Source organism: Oncorhynchus kisutch, linkage group LG1 (genome assembly GCF_002021735.2).
Source record: "Oncorhynchus kisutch isolate 150728-3 linkage group LG1, Okis_V2, whole genome shotgun sequence".
Taxonomy (NCBI): Eukaryota; Metazoa; Chordata; class Actinopteri; order Salmoniformes; family Salmonidae; genus Oncorhynchus; species Oncorhynchus kisutch.
Window position 1 is genome coordinate 5,238,649 of NC_034174.2, and position 18,915 is coordinate 5,257,563.

Here is an 18,915-nt window from a genome sequence, read left to right on the forward strand (position 1 = left end):
ATAACTCCAGAGTCCAGGGCTGAGCCTTTGAACACCACACAACATGCAGTATATAACTCCAGAGTCCAGGGCTGAGCCTTTGAACACAACACAACATGTAGTATATAACTCCAGAGTCCAGGGCTGAGTCTTTGAACACCACACAACATGCAGTATATAACTCCAGAGTCCAGGGCTGAGTCTTTGAACACCACACAACATGTAGTATATAAAGGTCAGTGATAGAAGCAGAGCTCTAGATTAGCCCTCCTCCATTCCATTTCCGCAGCATTCTAGTTCCAGGGAGGCTCTCCAGTTTCCATGACAACCCAAACCAGGAACAAGAACATTTGGCTCTCAGGAGGCAACTCTGGGGTCTCTCCCGATTTAGAGAAAGGTGGCGTCTTCAGGGGTTTGTTTTTGTGGGAGGGAGATCGGATAAAATCTAATTATATTATTCGCAGATATACTTAGCAGATATTATTGCGGGTGTAGCAAAATGCTTGTGTTCCTAGCTCCAACAGTGTAGTAATATTTAACAATACACAACAATACACACATATCTAAAAAGTAAAGACAACATGGACAGTACATGGATAGAATACGTAAAAAACTACATGACCGTAAGTACGTGGACACCTTCTTGTCGAACGTCTCATTCCAAAATCATGTGCATTAACATGGAGTTGGTCCCCCCCTTTGGTGCTATAACAGCCTCCACTTTTCTGGGAAGGCTTTCCACTAGATGTTGGAACACTTCTGCGGAGACTTGCTTCCATTCAGCCACAAGAGCGTTAGTGAGGTCAGGCACTGATGTTGGGCAATTAGACCTGGCTCGTTCCAATTCATCCCAAAGGTGTTTGATGGGGTTGAGGTCAGGGCAGGCCAGTCATGTTCTTTCACACCTATCTCAACGAACCATTTATGTATGGATCTTGCTTTCTTTACGGGTTATTGTCATGCTGAAACAGGAAAGGGCCTTCCCAAACTGTTGCCACAAAGTTGGAAGCACAGAATCATCTAGAATGTTATTGTATGCTGTAGTGTTAAGATTTCCCTTCACTGGAACTAAGGGGCCTAGCCTGAACCCTAGTAAACAGCCCCAGACTATAATTCCTCCTCCACCAAACTTTACAGTTGGCCCTATGCATTCGGGCAGGTAGTGTTCTCCTGGCATCCACCAAACCCAGATTAGTCTGTCGTCCTGACAGATGGTGAAGCGTGATTCATCACTCCAAAGAACACGTTTCCACTGCTCCAGAGTCCAATGGCGGCGAGCTTTACACCACTCCAGCCGATGCTTGACATTGTGCATTGTGATCTTAGGCTTGTGTGTGGCTGCTTGGCCATGGAAACCCATATAATGAAGCTCCTGGCAAAAAGTTATTGTGCTGACGTTGATCCAGAGGCAGTTTGGAACTAAGTAGTGAGTGTTGCAACCAAGGACAGACTATTTTTCCTCACTGCGTGCTTCAGCACTTGGCTGTCCCATTCTGTGAGCTTGTGTGGCCTATCACTTTGCAGCTGAGTCATTGTGCTCATAGATGTTTCCACTTCACATTAACAGCACTTACAATTGAACAGGGCAGCTCTAGCAGTGCAGAAATTTGACGAACTGACTTGTTGGAAGGATGGAATCCTATGGCGGTGCCACATTGAAAGTCACTGAGCTCTTCAGCAAGGCCATTCTACTACCAATATTTGTCTCCAGGAGATTGCATAGCTGTGTGCTCGATGTTATACACCTGGTTGCCATGGTTGTGTCCACATACACTACCGGTCGAAAGTTTTAGAATTGTAAAATAATTGTGAAGACATCAAAACGTTGAAGTAACACATATGGAATCATGTAGTAACCCAAAAAGTGTTAAACAAATCAAAATATATTTGAGATTTGAGATTCTTCAAATAACCACCCTTTGCCTTGGTGACATCTTTGCACACTTTTGGCATTCTCCCAACCAGCTTCTCCTCGACGACTTTTCCAACAGTCTTGAAGGAGTTCCCACATATGCTGAGCATTTGTTGGCAGCTATCCTTCACTCTGCGGCCCAACTCATCCCAAACCAAACCATCTCATCTGGGTTGAGGTCAGGTGATTGTGGAGGCCAGGTCATCTGATGCAGCACTCCATCACTCTCCTTCTTGGTCAAATAGCCCTTACACAGCCTGGAGGTGTGTTGGGTCATTGTCCTGTTAAACACAAAATGATAGTCCCACTAAGCGCAAACCAGATGGGATGGCATATCGCTGCAGAATGCTTTGGTTAAGTGTGCCTTAAATTCTAAATAAATCACAGACAGTGTCACCAGCAAAGCACCCTCCACACCATCACACCTCCTCCTCCATGCTTCACAGTGGGAAATACACATGCGGAGATCATCCGTTCACCCACACCGCGTCCCACAAAGACACAGAGGTTTGAATCAAAAATCTTCAATTTGGACTAAATTCCAAAGGACAAATTATTGGTGTTCTTTAGTAGTGGTTCCATTGCAGCGATTCGTCCATGAAGGCCTAATTCACAAATTCTCCTCTGAACAGTTGATGTTGAGATGTGTCTGTTACTTAAACTCTGTGAAGAATGTATTTGGGCTGCAATTTCTTAGGCTGGTAACTCTAATGAACTTATCCTCTGCAGCAGAGGTAACTCTAGGTTTTCCATTCCTGTGGTGGTCATCATGAGAGCCAGTTTCATCATAGCACTTGAACAAGCTTTAAAAGTTCTTGAATTTTTCTGGATTGACTGAAAGTAATGATGGACTGTCATTTCTCTTTTCTTATTTGCGCTGTTCTTGCCATAATATGGACTTGGTCTTTTACCAAATAGGGCTGTATACCCCCCTACCTTGTTACAACACAACTGATTGTCTCAAACACAATAAGAAGGAAAGAGTTTCCACATATTAACTTTTAAGAAGGCACACCTGTTAATTAAAATGCATTCCAGATGACTACATCATGAAGCTGGATGAGAGAATGCCAAGATCAAGGTAAAGGGTGGCTATTTGAGGATCTTTGCCATTCCGGTAGGGAGAGTAGCAATGGTCAAACGTTTTTGAAGCTTGAGTGGCGCAGGTGATGTGTTGATAAAACTTTTTCCTCAGATTTGCTTTATTGAAGTCCCCAGCTACAATAAACACGGTCTCAGGATATAACGTTTGCAATTTTCTTTGAGAGCCGTCGTCCAATCAGCTTGAGGGGGAATATACACGGCTGTGACGATAACCAAAGGGAATTCTCTCGGTAGGTAATGCAGTCGGCATTTGACTAAATTAATTCTACGTAGGCCGGGTGAACAAAAGGAATTGAGTTCCTGTACGTTACCACAATCACACCATGAGTAGTTAATCATGAATCATAAACCTATGCCTTTCTTTTTCCCTCAAGATTTCTTTATTCCTGTCTGCGCTATGCACTGAGAACCCAGCTGGCTGTATGGACAGGGACAGTATATCCAGAGAGAGCCATGATTCCGTGAAACAGAGTATGCCACAGTCCTGATGTCTCTCTGGAAGGAGATTCTTTATTCCTTTATTGTCCAGGGACTGAAGATTAATTAGTGAGTAATATACTAGGAAGTGATGGGGGGTACGAACAAAGGATCGATCCAATTCAGGAAAGTCATATTTTTTGTGTCGAAATGCCGGTGAGTTACCACCGCTCTAATATCCTAAAGTTAATTCCGTCTGTATGTAAAGGAGATCCTGAGCAAATAAGGTGAGAAAAAACACACCATTGTTTTTTACTGCGTAGTTGCTTAGGAGCCATGAACAGAGTGACATAACCTGAAATTAGACCAAATTATTACGTACATTTCAAAAGTGAGATATTTTCTAGGTGAAACCATTGCGCTACAGTGGACAGTACATTACCACCCCTACTGCAGACTGTTTGTGCAATCCGACAGGAATGTTTCAACAGGTTTCTTCACTGACAATACAGGCAAAATAGCTTTATCCTTCCAACACAATGCACCAATACATATTACCAATGCATATTACCAATACATATTACCAATGCATATTACCAATGCATATTACCAATGCATATTACCAATACATATTACCAATACATATTACCAATGCATATTACCAATGCATATTACCAATACATATTACCAATGCATATTACCAATACATGTGTGGATCCCCAGATCGAGGGAGATTATCATTGGTCTTGTATGTCTTCCATTTCCTAATAATTGCTCCCACAGTTGATTTCTTCAAACCAAGCTGCTTACCTACTGCAGATTCAGTCTTCCCAGCCTGGTGCAGGTCTACAATTTTGTTTCTGGTGTCCTTTGACAGCTCTTTGGTCTTGGCCATAGTGGAGTTTGGAATGTGACTGTTTGAGGTTGTGGACAGGTGTCTTTTAGACTGATAACAAACAGGTGCCATTAATACAGGTAACGAGTGGAAGACAGAGGAGCCTCTTAAAGAAGTTACGGGTCTGTGAGAGCCAGAAATCTTGCTTGTTTGTTGGTGACCAAATACTTATTTTCCACCATAATTTGCAAATAAATTCATGAAAAACCTTCAATGTGATTGTCTGGATTTTTTTCCCTCATTTTGTCTGTCATAGTTGAAGTGTACCTATGATGAAAATTACAGGCCTCTCTCATCTTTTTAAGTGGGAGAACTTGCACAATTGGTGGCTGACTAAATACTTTTTTGCCCCACTGTATATGAAGTGGACAGAAACTAAAGGTGTTATCTCTCGAGGTTTCCCTAAAGGCTTGGTGATGAGGATCACATCATGGTTTCTGAAACTGTCTCCTCTCATAAGATGTTCTCCTTTCACAATAATTCAGTGTGGATTCCACTCCCCCACCAGGCTTAGGAAAAGCCTACTATTGGCTCTTCTTCTGTCTGTTTATGCTATAGAGTACCTCAGCTATAGAATGTGTTCCACTTGTGTAAAATTCCAAGCAAGCCGTTTCTTTATTTTTGCAACTTGTTGTGTTTTATTCCACATCATAGATTCCATGTCTGGCCCACAGTCCCTCAGTATCAATATGTCTTCACTGTCATTATATCAACTATTTCCCTGTCATGACATCGACAGTGTAGTGATGTGAATAATACATTTACATTCAAATATATTTCACTATATTTCAGTCATAGTATGTGTTGGTGGTATATAAAATATTCATTATTTTTCTCTATATTTCAGTGTAAAAAATGATGTGCTGACACAGACAGACAGACAGACAGACAGACAGACAGACAGACAGACAGACAGACAGACAGACAGACAGACAGACAGACAGACAGACAGACAGACATAGAGTCCTACGAGAACATAGGCTGATGAGACAGACAGACAGACACAGTCCTAAGAGGCTCCCGAGTGACGCAGCGGTCTAAGGCACTGCATATTAGTGCTAGAGGCATCACAACAGTCCCTGGTTTAAATCCATAGGCTGAGGAGACAGACAGACAGACAGACAGACAGACAGACAGACAGACAGACAGACAGACAGACAGACAGACAGACAGACAGACAGACAGACAGACAGACAGACAGACAAATCAAATCAAATGTATTTATATAGCCCTTCGTACATCAGCTGATATCTCAAAGTGCTGTACAGAAACCCAGCCTAAAACCCCAAACAGCAAGCAATGCAGGTGTTGAAGCACGGTGGCTAGGAAAAACTCCCTAGAAAGGCCGGAACCTAGGAAGAAACCTAGAGAGGAACCAGGCTATGTGGGGTGGCCAGTCCTCTTCTGGCTGTGCCGGGTGGAGATTATAACAGAACATGGCCAAGATGTTCAAATGTTCATAAATGACCAGCATGGTCGAATAATAATAAGGCAGAACAGTTGAAACTGGAGCAGCAGCACAGTCAGGTGGAAGTTGAATCTGATCATTTATCACTCCAGTGTTAATCTGCTAAATTGTAATTATTCGCCAACCTCCTCATGCCTTTTGCACACAATGTATATAGACTCTTTTTTCTACTATGTTATTGACTTGTTAATTGTTTACTCCATGTGTAACTCTGTGTTGTCTGTTCACACTGCTATGCTTTATCTGGGCCAGGTCGCAGTTGCAATAAAATATAGCCTCCACATTGACTCTGTACCGTAACACCCTGTATATAGCCTCCACATTGACTCTGTACCGTAATACCCTGTATATAGCCTCCACATTGACTCTGTACCGGTACCCCCTGTATATAGCCTCCACATTGACTCTGTACCGTAATACCCTGTATATAGCCTCCACATTGACTCTGTACCGTAATACCCTGTATATAGCCTCCACATTGACTCTGTACCGTAATACCCTGTATATAGCCTCCACATTGACTCTGTACCGTAATACCCTGTATATAGCCTCCACATTGACTCTGTACCGGTACCCCTTGTATATAGCCTCCACATTGACTCTGTACCGTAATACCCTGTATTATAGCCTCCACATTGACTCTGTACCGTAACACCCTGTATATAGCCTCCACATTGACTCTGTACCGGTACCCCCTGTATATAGCCTCCACATTGACTCTGTACCGTAATACCCTGTATATAGCCTCCACATTGACTCTGTACCGTAATACCCTGTATATAGCCTCCACATTGACTCTGTACCGTAATACCCTGTATATAGCCTCCACATTGACTCTGTACCGTAATACCCTGTATATAGCCTCCACATTGACTCTGTACCGGTACCCCCTGTATATAGCCTCCACATTGACTCTGTACCGTAATACCCTGTATATAGCCTCCACATTGACACTGTACCGTAACACCCTGTATATAGCCTCCACAATGACTCTGTACCGTAATACCCTGTATATAGCCTCCACATTGACTCTGTACCGTAACACCCTGTATATAGCCTCCACATTGACTCTGTACCGTAACACCCTGTATATAGCCTCCACATTGACTCTGTACCGTAACACCCTGTATATAGCCTCCACATTGACTCTGTACCAGTACCCCCTGTATATAGTCTCCACATTGACTCTGTACCGTAATACCCTGTATATAGCCTCCACATTGACTCTGTACCGTAATACCCTGTATATAGCCTCCACATTGACTCTGTACCGGTACCCCTGTATATAGCCTCCACATTGACTCTGTACCGTAATACCCTGTATATAGCCTCCACATTGACTCTGTACTGGTACCCCCCTGTATATAGCCTCCACATTGACTCTGTACCGTAATACCCTGTATATAGCCTCCACATTGACTCTGTACCGTAATACCCTGTATATAGCCTCCACATTGACTCTGTACCGGTACCCCTGTATATAGCCTCCACATTGACTCTGTACCAGTGCCCCCTGTATATAGCCTCCACATTGACTCTGTACCGTAACACCCTGTATATGCCTCCACATTGACTCTGTACCGTAATACCCTGTATATAGCCTCCACATTGACTCTGTACCGTAATACCCTGTATATAGCCTCCACATTGACTCTGTACCGTAATACCCTGTATATAGCTCCACATTGACTCTGTACCGGTACCCCCCCTGTATATATGCCTCCACATTGACCTCTGTACCGGTACCCCCTGTATATAGCCTCCACATTGACTCTGTACTGGTAACCCCCCCTGTATATAGCCTCCACATTGACTCTGTACTGGTACCCCCCTGTATATAGCCTCCACATTGACTCTGTACTGGTAGCCCCCTGTATATAGCCTCCACATTGACTCTGTACCGTAATACCCTGTATATAGCCTCCACATTGACTCTGTACCGTAACACCCTGTATATAGCCTCCAACATTGACTCTGTACTGGTAGCCCCCTGTATATAGCCTCCACATTGACTCTGTACCGGTACCCCCTGTATATAGCCTCCACATTGACTCTGTACCAGTACCCCCTGTATATAGCCTCCACATTGACTCTGACCGGTACCCACTGTATATAGCCTCCACATTGACTCTGTACCGTAATACCCTGTATGTAGCCTCCACATTGACTCTGTACCGGTACCCCTGTATATAGCCTCCACTTGACTCTGTACCGGTACCCCCTGTATATAGCCTCCACATTGGACTCTGTACCGGTACCCCCTGTATATAGCCTCCACATTGACTCTGTACCGTACCCCCTGTATATAGCCTCCACGTTGACACTGTACCAGTACCCCTGTATATAGCCTCACATTGACTCTGTACCGGTACCCCCTTGTATATAGCCTCCACATTGACTCTGTACCGTAATACCCTGTATATAGCCTCCACATTGACTCTGTACCGGTACCCCCTGTATATAGCCTCCACATTGACTTCTGTACCGTAATACCCTGTATGTAGCCTCCACATTGACTCTGTACGGTACCCCTGTATATAGCCTCCACATTGACTCTGTACGGTACCACCCTGTATATAGCCTCCACATTGACTCTGTACCGTAATACCCCTGTATATAGCCTCCACATTGACTCTGTACCGGTACCCCTGTATATGCCTCCACATTGACTCTGTACCGTAATACCCCTGTATATAGCCTCCACATTGACTCTGTTACCGGTACCCCCCTGTATATAGCCTCCAACATTGACTCTGTACCGGTACCCCTGTATATAGCCTCCACATTGACTCTGGTACTGGTAGCCCCTGTATATAGCCTCCACATTGACTCTGTACTGGTACCGCCCCTGTATATAGCCTCCCATTGACTCTGTACTGGTAGCCCCCTGTATATAGCCTCCACATTGACTCTGTACCGTAATACCCTGTATATAGCCTCCACATTGACTCTGTACTGGTAGCCCCCTGTATATAGCCTCCACATTGACTCTGTACCGGTACCCCCTGTATATAGCCTCCACATTGACTCTGTACCAGTACCCCCTGTATATAGCCTCCACATTGACTCTGTACCGGTACCCACTGTATATAGCCTCCACATTGACTCTGTACCGTAATACCCTGTATGTAGCCTCCACATTGACTCTGTACCGGTACCCCCGGTATATAGCCTCCACATGACTCTGTACGGTACCCCCGTATATAGCCTCCACATGACTCTGTTACAGTAACCCTGTATATAGCCTCCACATTGACTCTGTACCGTATACCCGTGTAATAGCTCCACATTGACTCTGTACCGTAATACCCTGTATATAGCCTCCACATTGACTCTGTACCGTAACCCCTGTATATAGCCTCCACATTGACTCTGTACCGGTACCCCCTGTATATAGCCTCCACATTGACTCTGTACCGTAACCCCCTGTATATAGCCTCCACATTGACTCTGTACCGTACACCCTGTATATAGCCTCCACATTGACTCTGTACGGTACCCCCTGTATATAGCCTCCACATTGACTCTGTACCGTAATACCCCTGTATATAGCCTCCACATTGACTCTGTACGTAACACCCTGTATATAGCCTCCACATTGACTCTGTACCGTAATACCCTGTATATAGCCTCCACATTGACTCTGTACCGTAACACCCTGTATATAGCCTCCACATTGACTCTGTACCGGTACCCCCTGTATATAGCCTCCACATTGACTCTGTACCGGTACCCCCTGTATATAGCCTCCACATTGACTCTGTACCGTAACCCCTGTATATAGCCTCCACATTGACTCTGTACCGTAATACCCTGTATATAGCCTCCACATTGACTCTGTACCGTAACACCCTGTATATAGCCTCCACATTGACTCTGTACGGTACCCCCTGTATATAGCCTCCACATTGACTCTGTACGGTAACACCCTGTATATAGCCTCCACATTGACTCTGTACCGTAACCCCTGTATATAGCCTCCACATTGACTCTGTACCGTAACCCCCTGTATATAGCCTCCACATTGACTCTGTACCGTAATACCCTGTATATAGCCTCCACATTGACTCTGTACCGGTACCCCTGTATATAGCCTCCACATTGACTCTGTACCGTATACCCTGTATATAGCCTCCACATTGACTCTGTACCGGTACCCCTGTATATAGCCTCCACATTGACTCTGTACCGTAACACCCTGTATATAGCCTCCACATTGACTCTGTACCGTAATACCCCTGTATATAGCCTCCACATTGACTCTGTACGGTACCCCTGTATATAGCCTCCACATTGACTCTGTACCGGTACCCCCTGTATATAGCCTCCACATTGACTCTGTACCGTAACACCCTGTATATAGCCTCCACATTGACTCTGTACCGTAACCCCCTGTATATAGCCTCCACATTGACTCTGTACCGTAACCCCCTGTATATAGCCTCCACATTGACTCTGTACCGTACCCCCTGTATATAGCCTCCACATTGACTCTGTACCGGTACCCCTGTATATAGCCTCCACATTGACTCTGTACCGGTACCCCTGTATATAGCCTCCACATTGACTCTGTACCGGTACCCCCTGTATATAGCCTCCACATTGACTCTGTACCGGTACCCCCTGTATATAGCCTCCACATTGACTCTGTACGGTACCCCCTGTATATAGCCTCCACATTGACTCTGTACCGTAATACCCTGTATATAGCCTCCACATTGACTCTGTACCGTACCCCTGTATATAGCCTCCACATTGACTCTGTACCGGTACCCCCTGTATATAGCCTCCACATTGACTCTGTACCGGTACCCCCTGTATATAGCCTCCACATTGACTCTGTACCGGTACCCCTGTATATAGCCTCCACATTGACTCTGTACCGGTACCCCTGTATATAGCCTCCACATTGACTCTGTACCGTAACCCCTGTATATAGCCTCCACATTGACTCTGTACCGGTACCCCTGTATATAGCCTCCACATTGACTCTGTACCGGTACCCCCTGTATATAGCTCCACATTGACTCTGTACCGGTACCCCCTGTATATAGCCTCCACATTGACTCTGTACCGGTACCCCTGTATATAGCCTCCACATTGACTCTGTACGGTACCCCCTGTATATAGCCTCCACATTGACTCTGTACCGGTACCCCCTGTATATAGCCTCCACATTGACTCTGTACCGTACCCCTGTATATAGCCTCCACATTGACTCTGTACCGGTACCCCTGTATATAGCCTCCACATTGACTCTGTACCGTACCCCCTGTATATAGCCTCCACATTGACTCTGTACCGGTACCCTGTATATAGCCTCCACATTGACTCTGTACCGGTACCCCCTGTATATAGCCTCCACATTGACTCTGTACCGTACCCCTGTATATAGCCTCCACATTGACTCTGTACCGGTACCCCCTGTATATAGCCTCCACATTGACTCTGTACCGTAACACCCTGTATATAGCCTCCACATTGACTCTGTACCGGTACCCCTGTATATAGCCTCCACATTGACTCTGTACCGGTACCCCCTGTATATAGCCTCCACATTGACTCTGTACCGTACCCCCTGTATATAGCCTCCACATTGACTCTGTACCGGTACCCCCTGTATATAGCCTCCACATTGACTCTGTACCGGTACCCCCTGTATATAGCCTCCACATTGACTCTGTACCGTAACACCCTGTATATAGCCTCCACATTGACTCTGTACGGTACCCCCTGTATATAGCCTCCACATTGACTCTGTACCGTACCCCCTGTATATAGCCTCCACATTGACTCTGTACCGGTACCCCTGTATATAGCCTCCACATTGACTCTGTACCGGTACCCCCTGTATATAGCCTCCACATTGACTCTGTACCGTAACCCCCTGTATATAGCCTCCACATTGACTCTGTACCGTACCCCTGTATATAGCCTCCACATTGACTCTGTACCGGTACCCCCTGTATATAGCCTCCACATTGACTCTGTACCGGTACCCCTGTATATAGCCTCCACATTGACTCTGTACGGTACCCCTGTATATAGCCTCCACATTGACTCTGTACCGTATACCCCCTGTATATAGCCTCCACATTGACTCTGTACCGGTACCCCCTGTATATAGCCTCCACATTGACTCTGTACCGTAACCCCTGTATATAGCCTCCACATTGACTCTGTACGGTACCCCTGTATATAGCCTCCACATTGACTCTGTACCGTAACCCCTGTATATAGCCTCCACATTGACTCTGTACCGGACCCCTGTATATAGCCTCCACATTGACTCTGTACCGGTACCCCCTGTATATAGCCTCCACATTGACTCTGTACCGTAACACCCTGTATATAGCCTCCACATTGACTCTGTACCGGTACCCCCTGTATATAGCCTCCACATTGACTCTGTACCGGTACCCCCTGTATATAGCCTCCACATTGACTCTGTACCGGTACCCCCTGTATATAGCCTCCACATTGACTCTGTACCGGTACCCCTGTATATAGCCTCCACATTGACTCTGTACCGTACCCCCTGTATATAGCCTCCACATTGACTCTGTACCGTAACACCCTGTATATAGCCTCCACATTGACTCTGTACCGGTACCCCCTGTATATAGCCTCCACATTGACTCTGTACCGGTACCCCCTGTATATAGCCTCCACATTGACTCTGTACCGTACCCCCTGTATATAGCCTCCACATTGACTCTGTACCGGTACCCCTGTATATAGCCTCCACATTGACTCTGTACCGGTACCCCCTGTATATAGCCTCCACATTGACTCTGTACCGTAACACCCTGTATATAGCCTCCACATTGACTCTGTACCGTACCCCCTGTATATAGCCTCCACATTGACTCTGTACCGGTACCCCTGTATATAGCCTCCACATTGACTCTGTACCGGTAACCCCTGTATATAGCCTCCACATTGACTCTGTACGGTACCCCCTGTATATAGCCTCCACATTGACTCTGTACCGTAATACCCTGTATATAGCCTCCACATTGACTCTGTACCGTAACCCCTGTATATAGCCTCCACATTGACTCTGTACCGTAATACCCTGTATATAGCCTCCACATTGACTCTGTACCGTAACCCCCTGTATATAGCCTCCACATTGACTCTGTACCGTAACACCCTGTATATAGCCTCCACATTGACTCTGTACCGTAACACCCTGTATATAGCCTCCACATTGACTCTGTACGGTACCCCCTGTATATAGCCTCCACATTGACTCTGTACCGTAACCCCTGTATATAGCCTCCACATTGACTCTGTACCGTAACCCCCTGTATATAGCCTCCACATTGACTCTGTACGGTACCCCCTGTATATAGCCTCCACATTGACTCTGTACCGTAACACCCTGTATATAGCCTCCACATTGACTCTGTACCGGTACCCCCTGTATATAGCCTCCACATTGACTCTGTACCGTAACCCCCTGTATATAGCCTCCACATTGACTCTGTACCGTAACCCTGTATATAGCCTCCACATTGACTCTGTACCGGTACCCTGTATATAGCCTCCACATTGACTCTGTACCGGTACCCCCTGTATATAGCCTCCACATTGACTCTGTACCGTACCCCCTGTATATAGCCTCCACATTGACTCTGTACCGTACCCCCTGTATATAGCCTCCACATTGACTCTGTACCGTAACCCCTGTATATAGCCTCCACATTGACTCTGTACCGTAATACCCTGTATATAGCCTCCACATTGACTCTGTACGGTACCCCCTGTATATAGCCTCCACATTGACTCTGTACCGGTACCCCTGTATATAGCCTCCACATTGACTCTGTACGGTACCCCCTGTATATAGCCTCCACATTGACTCTGTACCGTACACCCTGTATATAGCCTCCACATTGACTCTGTACCGGTACCCCCTGTATATAGCCTCCACATTGACTCTGTACCGGTACCCTGTATATAGCCTCCACATTGACTCTGTACCGGTACCCCTGTATATAGCCTCCACATTGACTCTGTACCGGTACCCCTGTATATAGCCTCCACATTGACTCTGTACCGGTACCCCCTGTATATAGCCTCCACATTGACTCTGTACCGTAACCCCCTGTATATAGCCTCCACATTGACTCTGTACCGTAACCCCTGTATATAGCCTCCACATTGACTCTGTACGGTACCCCTGTATATAGCCTCCACATTGACTCTGTACCGGTACCCCCTGTATATAGCCTCCACATTGACTCTGTACCGGTACCCCCTGTATATAGCCTCCACATTGACTCTGTACCGGTACCCCCTGTATATAGCCTCCACATTGACTCTGTACCGTAATACCCTGTATATAGCCTCCACATTGACTCTGTACCGGTACCCCCTGTATATAGCCTCCACATTGACTCTGTACCGGTAACCCCTGTATATAGCCTCCACATTGACTCTGTACCGGTACCCCCTGTATATAGCCTCCACATTGACTCTGTACCGGTACCCCCTGTATATAGCCTCCACATTGACTCTGTACCGTACCCCCTGTATATAGCCTCCACATTGACTCTGTACCGGTACCCCCTGTATATAGCCTCCACATTGACTCTGTACCGTAATACCCCTGTATATAGCCTCCACATTGACTCTGTACCGGTACCCCTGTATATAGCCTCCACATTGACTCTGTACCGTAATACCTGTATATAGCCTCCACATTGACTCTGTACCGGTACCCCCTGTATATAGCCTCCACATTGACTCTGTACGGTACCCCCTGTATATAGCCTCCACATTGACTCTGTACCGTAACACCCTGTATATAGCCTCCACATTGACTCTGTACCGGTACCCCTGTATATAGCCTCCACATTGACTCTGTACCGTAATACCCTGTATATAGCCTCCACATTGACTCTGTACCGGTACCCCCTGTATATAGCCTCCACATTGACTCTGTACCGGTACCCCCTGTATATAGCCTCCACATTGACTCTGTACCGTACCCCCTGTATATAGCCTCCACATTGACTCTGTACCGGTACCCTGTATATAGCCTCCACATTGACTCTGTACCGGTACCCCCTGTATATAGCCTCCACATTGACTCTGTACCGTAACACCCTGTATATAGCCTCCACATTGACTCTGTACCGTACCACCTGTATATAGCCTCCACATTGACTCTGTACCGGTACCCCTGTATATAGCCTCCACATTGACTCTGTACCGTACCCCTGTATATAGCCTCCACATTGACTCTGTACGGTACCCCTGTATATAGCCTCCACATTGACTCTGTACCGTAACCCCCTGTATATAGCCTCCACATTGACTCTGTACGGTACCCCCTGTATATAGCCTCCACATTGACTCTGTACCGGTACCCCTGTATATAGCCTCCACATTGACTCTGTACCGGTACCCCCTGTATATAGCCTCCACATTGACTCTGTACGGTACCCCCTGTATATAGCCTCCACATTGACTCTGTACCGGTACCCCTGTATATAGCCTCCACATTGACTCTGTACCGTAACCCCTGTATATAGCCTCCACATTGACTCTGTACCGTACACCCTGTATATAGCCTCCACATTGACTCTGTACCGGTACCCCCTGTATATAGCCTCCACATTGACTCTGTACCGTAACCCCTGTATATAGCCTCCACATTGACTCTGTACCGTACCCCCTGTATATAGCCTCCACATTGACTCTGTACCGGTACCCCCTGTATATAGCCTCCACATTGACTCTGTACCGGACCCCTGTATATAGCCTCCACATTGACTCTGTACCGGTACCCCTGTATATAGCCTCCACATTGACTCTGTACCGTAATACCCCTGTATATAGCCTCCACATTGACTCTGTACCGGTACCCCTGTATATAGCCTCCACATTGACTCTGTACCGGTACCCCCTGTATATAGCCTCCACATTGACTCTGTACCGGTAACCCCCTGTATATAGCCTCCACATTGACTCTGTACCGTACCCCCTGTATATAGCCTCCACATTGACTCTGTACGGTACCCCCTGTATATAGCCTCCACATTGACTCTGTACCGGTACCCCTGTATATAGCCTCCACATTGACTCTGTACCGGTACCCCTGTATATAGCCTCCACATTGACTCTGTACCGGTACCCCTGTATATAGCCTCCACATTGACTCTGTACCGTACCCCCTGTATATAGCCTCCACATTGACTCTGTACCGTAATACCCTGTATATAGCCTCCACATTGACTCTGTACCGTACCCCCTGTATATAGCCTCCACATTGACTCTGTACCGGTACCCCTGTATATAGCCTCCACATTGACTCTGTACCGGTACCCCCTGTATATAGCCTCCACATTGACTCTGTACCGGTACCCCTGTATATAGCCTCACCATTGACTCTGTACTGGTATACCCCCTGTATATAGCCTCCACATTGACTCTGTACCGGTACCCCCTGTATATAGCCTCCACATTGACTCTGTACCGGTACCCCCTGTATATAGCCTCCACATTGACTCTGTACCGTAACCCCTGTATATAGCCTCCACATTGACTCTGTACCGTAACACCCTGTATATAGCCTCCACATTGACTCTGTACCGGTACCCCCTGTATATAGCCTCCACATTGACTCTGTACCGGTACCCCTGTATATAGCCTCCACATTGACTCTGTACCGGTACCCCCTGTATATAGCCTCCACATTGACTCTGTACCGGTACACCCTGTATATACTCCACATTGACTCTGTACCGTAACACCCTGTATATAGCCTCCACATTGACTCTGTACCGGTACCCCCTGTATATAGCCTCCACATTGACTCTGTACCGGTACCCCCTGTATATAGCCTCCACATTGACTCTGTACGGTACACCCTGTATATAGCCTCCACATGACTCTGTACCGGTACACCCTGTATATAGCCTCCACATTGACTCTGTACCAGTACCCCCTGTATATAGCCTCCACATTGACTCTGTACCGTAGTACCCCTGTATATAGCCTCCACATTGACTCTGTACCGTACACCCTGTATATAGCCTCCACATTGACTCTGTACCGGTACCCCTGTATATAGCCTCCACATTGACTCTGTACCGTAACACCCTGTATATAGCCTCCACATTGACTCTGTACCGGTACCCCTGTATATAGCTACATTCCAACTGTACCGGTACCCCCTGTATTGCCTCTTACTCTGTACCGTACACCCTGTATATAGCCTCCACATTGACTCTGTACCGTAACACCCTGTATATAGCCTCCACATTGACTCTGTACCGGTACCCCCTGTATATAGCCTCCACATTGACTCTGTACCGTAATACCCTGTATATAGCCTCCACATTGACTCTGTACCGGTACCCCCTGTATATAGCCTCCACATTGACTCTGTACCGGTACCCCCTGTATATAGCCTCCACATTGACTCTGTACCGGTACCCCCTGTATATAGCCTCCACATTGACTCTGTACCGGTACCCCCTGTATATAGCCTCCACATTGACTCTGTACCGGTACCCCCTGTATATAGCCTCCACATTGACTCTGTACCGTACCCCTGTATATAGCCTCCACATTGACTCTGTACCGTAACCCTGTATATAGCCTCCACATTGACTCTGTACCGGTACACCCTGTATATAGCCTCCACATTGACTCTGTACCGGTAACCCCTGTATATAGCCTCCACATTGACTCTGTACCGTAACCCCTGTATATAGCCTCCACATTGACTCTGTACCGGTACCCCCTGTATATAGCCTCCACATTGACTCTGTACCGTAATACCCTGTATATAGCCTCCACATTGACTCTGTACCGGTACCCCTGTATATAGCCTCCACATTGACTCTGTACCGTAACCCCTGTATATAGCCTCCACATTGACTCTGTACCGTACCCCCTGTATATAGCCTCCACATTGACTCTGTACCGTACCCCCTGTATATAGCCTCCACATTGACTCTGTACCGTAATACCCTGTATATAGCCTCCACATTGACTCTGTACCGGTACCCCCTGTATATAGCCTCCACATTGACTCTGTACGGTACCCCTGTATATAGCCTCCACATTGACTCTGTACCGTAATACCCTGTATATAGCCTCCACATTGACTCTGTACCGTACCCCCTGTATATAGCCTCCACATTGACTCTGTACCGGTACCCCCTGTATATAGCCTCCACATTGACTCTGTACCGTAATACCCTGTATATAGCCTCCACATTGACTCTGTACCGTAATACCCTGTATATAGCCTCCACATTGACTCTGTACCGTAACACCCTGTATATAGCCTCCACATTGACTCTGTACCGTAACACCCTGTATATAGCCTCCACATTGACTCTGTACCGTAACACCCTGTATATAGCCTCCACATTGACTCTGTACCGTACCCCTGTATATAGCCTCCACATTGACTCTGTACCGTAAACCCTGTATATAGCCTCCACATTGACTCTGTACCGTAACCCCTGTATATAGCCTCCACATTGACTCTGTACCGTACCCCTGTATATAGCCTCCACATTGACTCTGTACGGTACCCCTGTATATAGCCTCCACATTGACTCTGTACCGTACCCCTGTATATAGCCTCCACATTGACTCTGTACCGGTACCCCTGTATATAGCCTCCACATTGACTCTGTACCGGTACCCCCTGTATATAGCCTCCACATTGACTCTGTACCGGTACCCCTGTATATAGCCTCCACATTGACTCTGTACCGTATACCCTGTATATAGCCTCCACATTGACTCTGTACCGTACACCCCTGTATATAGCCTCCACATTGACTCTGTACCGGTACCCCCTGTATATAGCCTCCACATTGACTCTGTACCGGTACCCCTGTATATAGCCTCCACATTGACTCTGTACCGGTACCCCCTGTATATAGCCTCCACATTGACTCTGTACCGTAACCCCCTGTATATAGCCTCCACATTGACTCTGTACCGTAACACCCTGTATATAGCCTCCACATTGACTCTGTACCGTACACCCTGTATATAGCCTCCACATTGACTCTGTACCGTAACCCCTGTATATAGCCTCCACATTGACTCTGTACCGTACACCCTGTATATAGCCTCCACATTGACTCTGTACCGTAACAC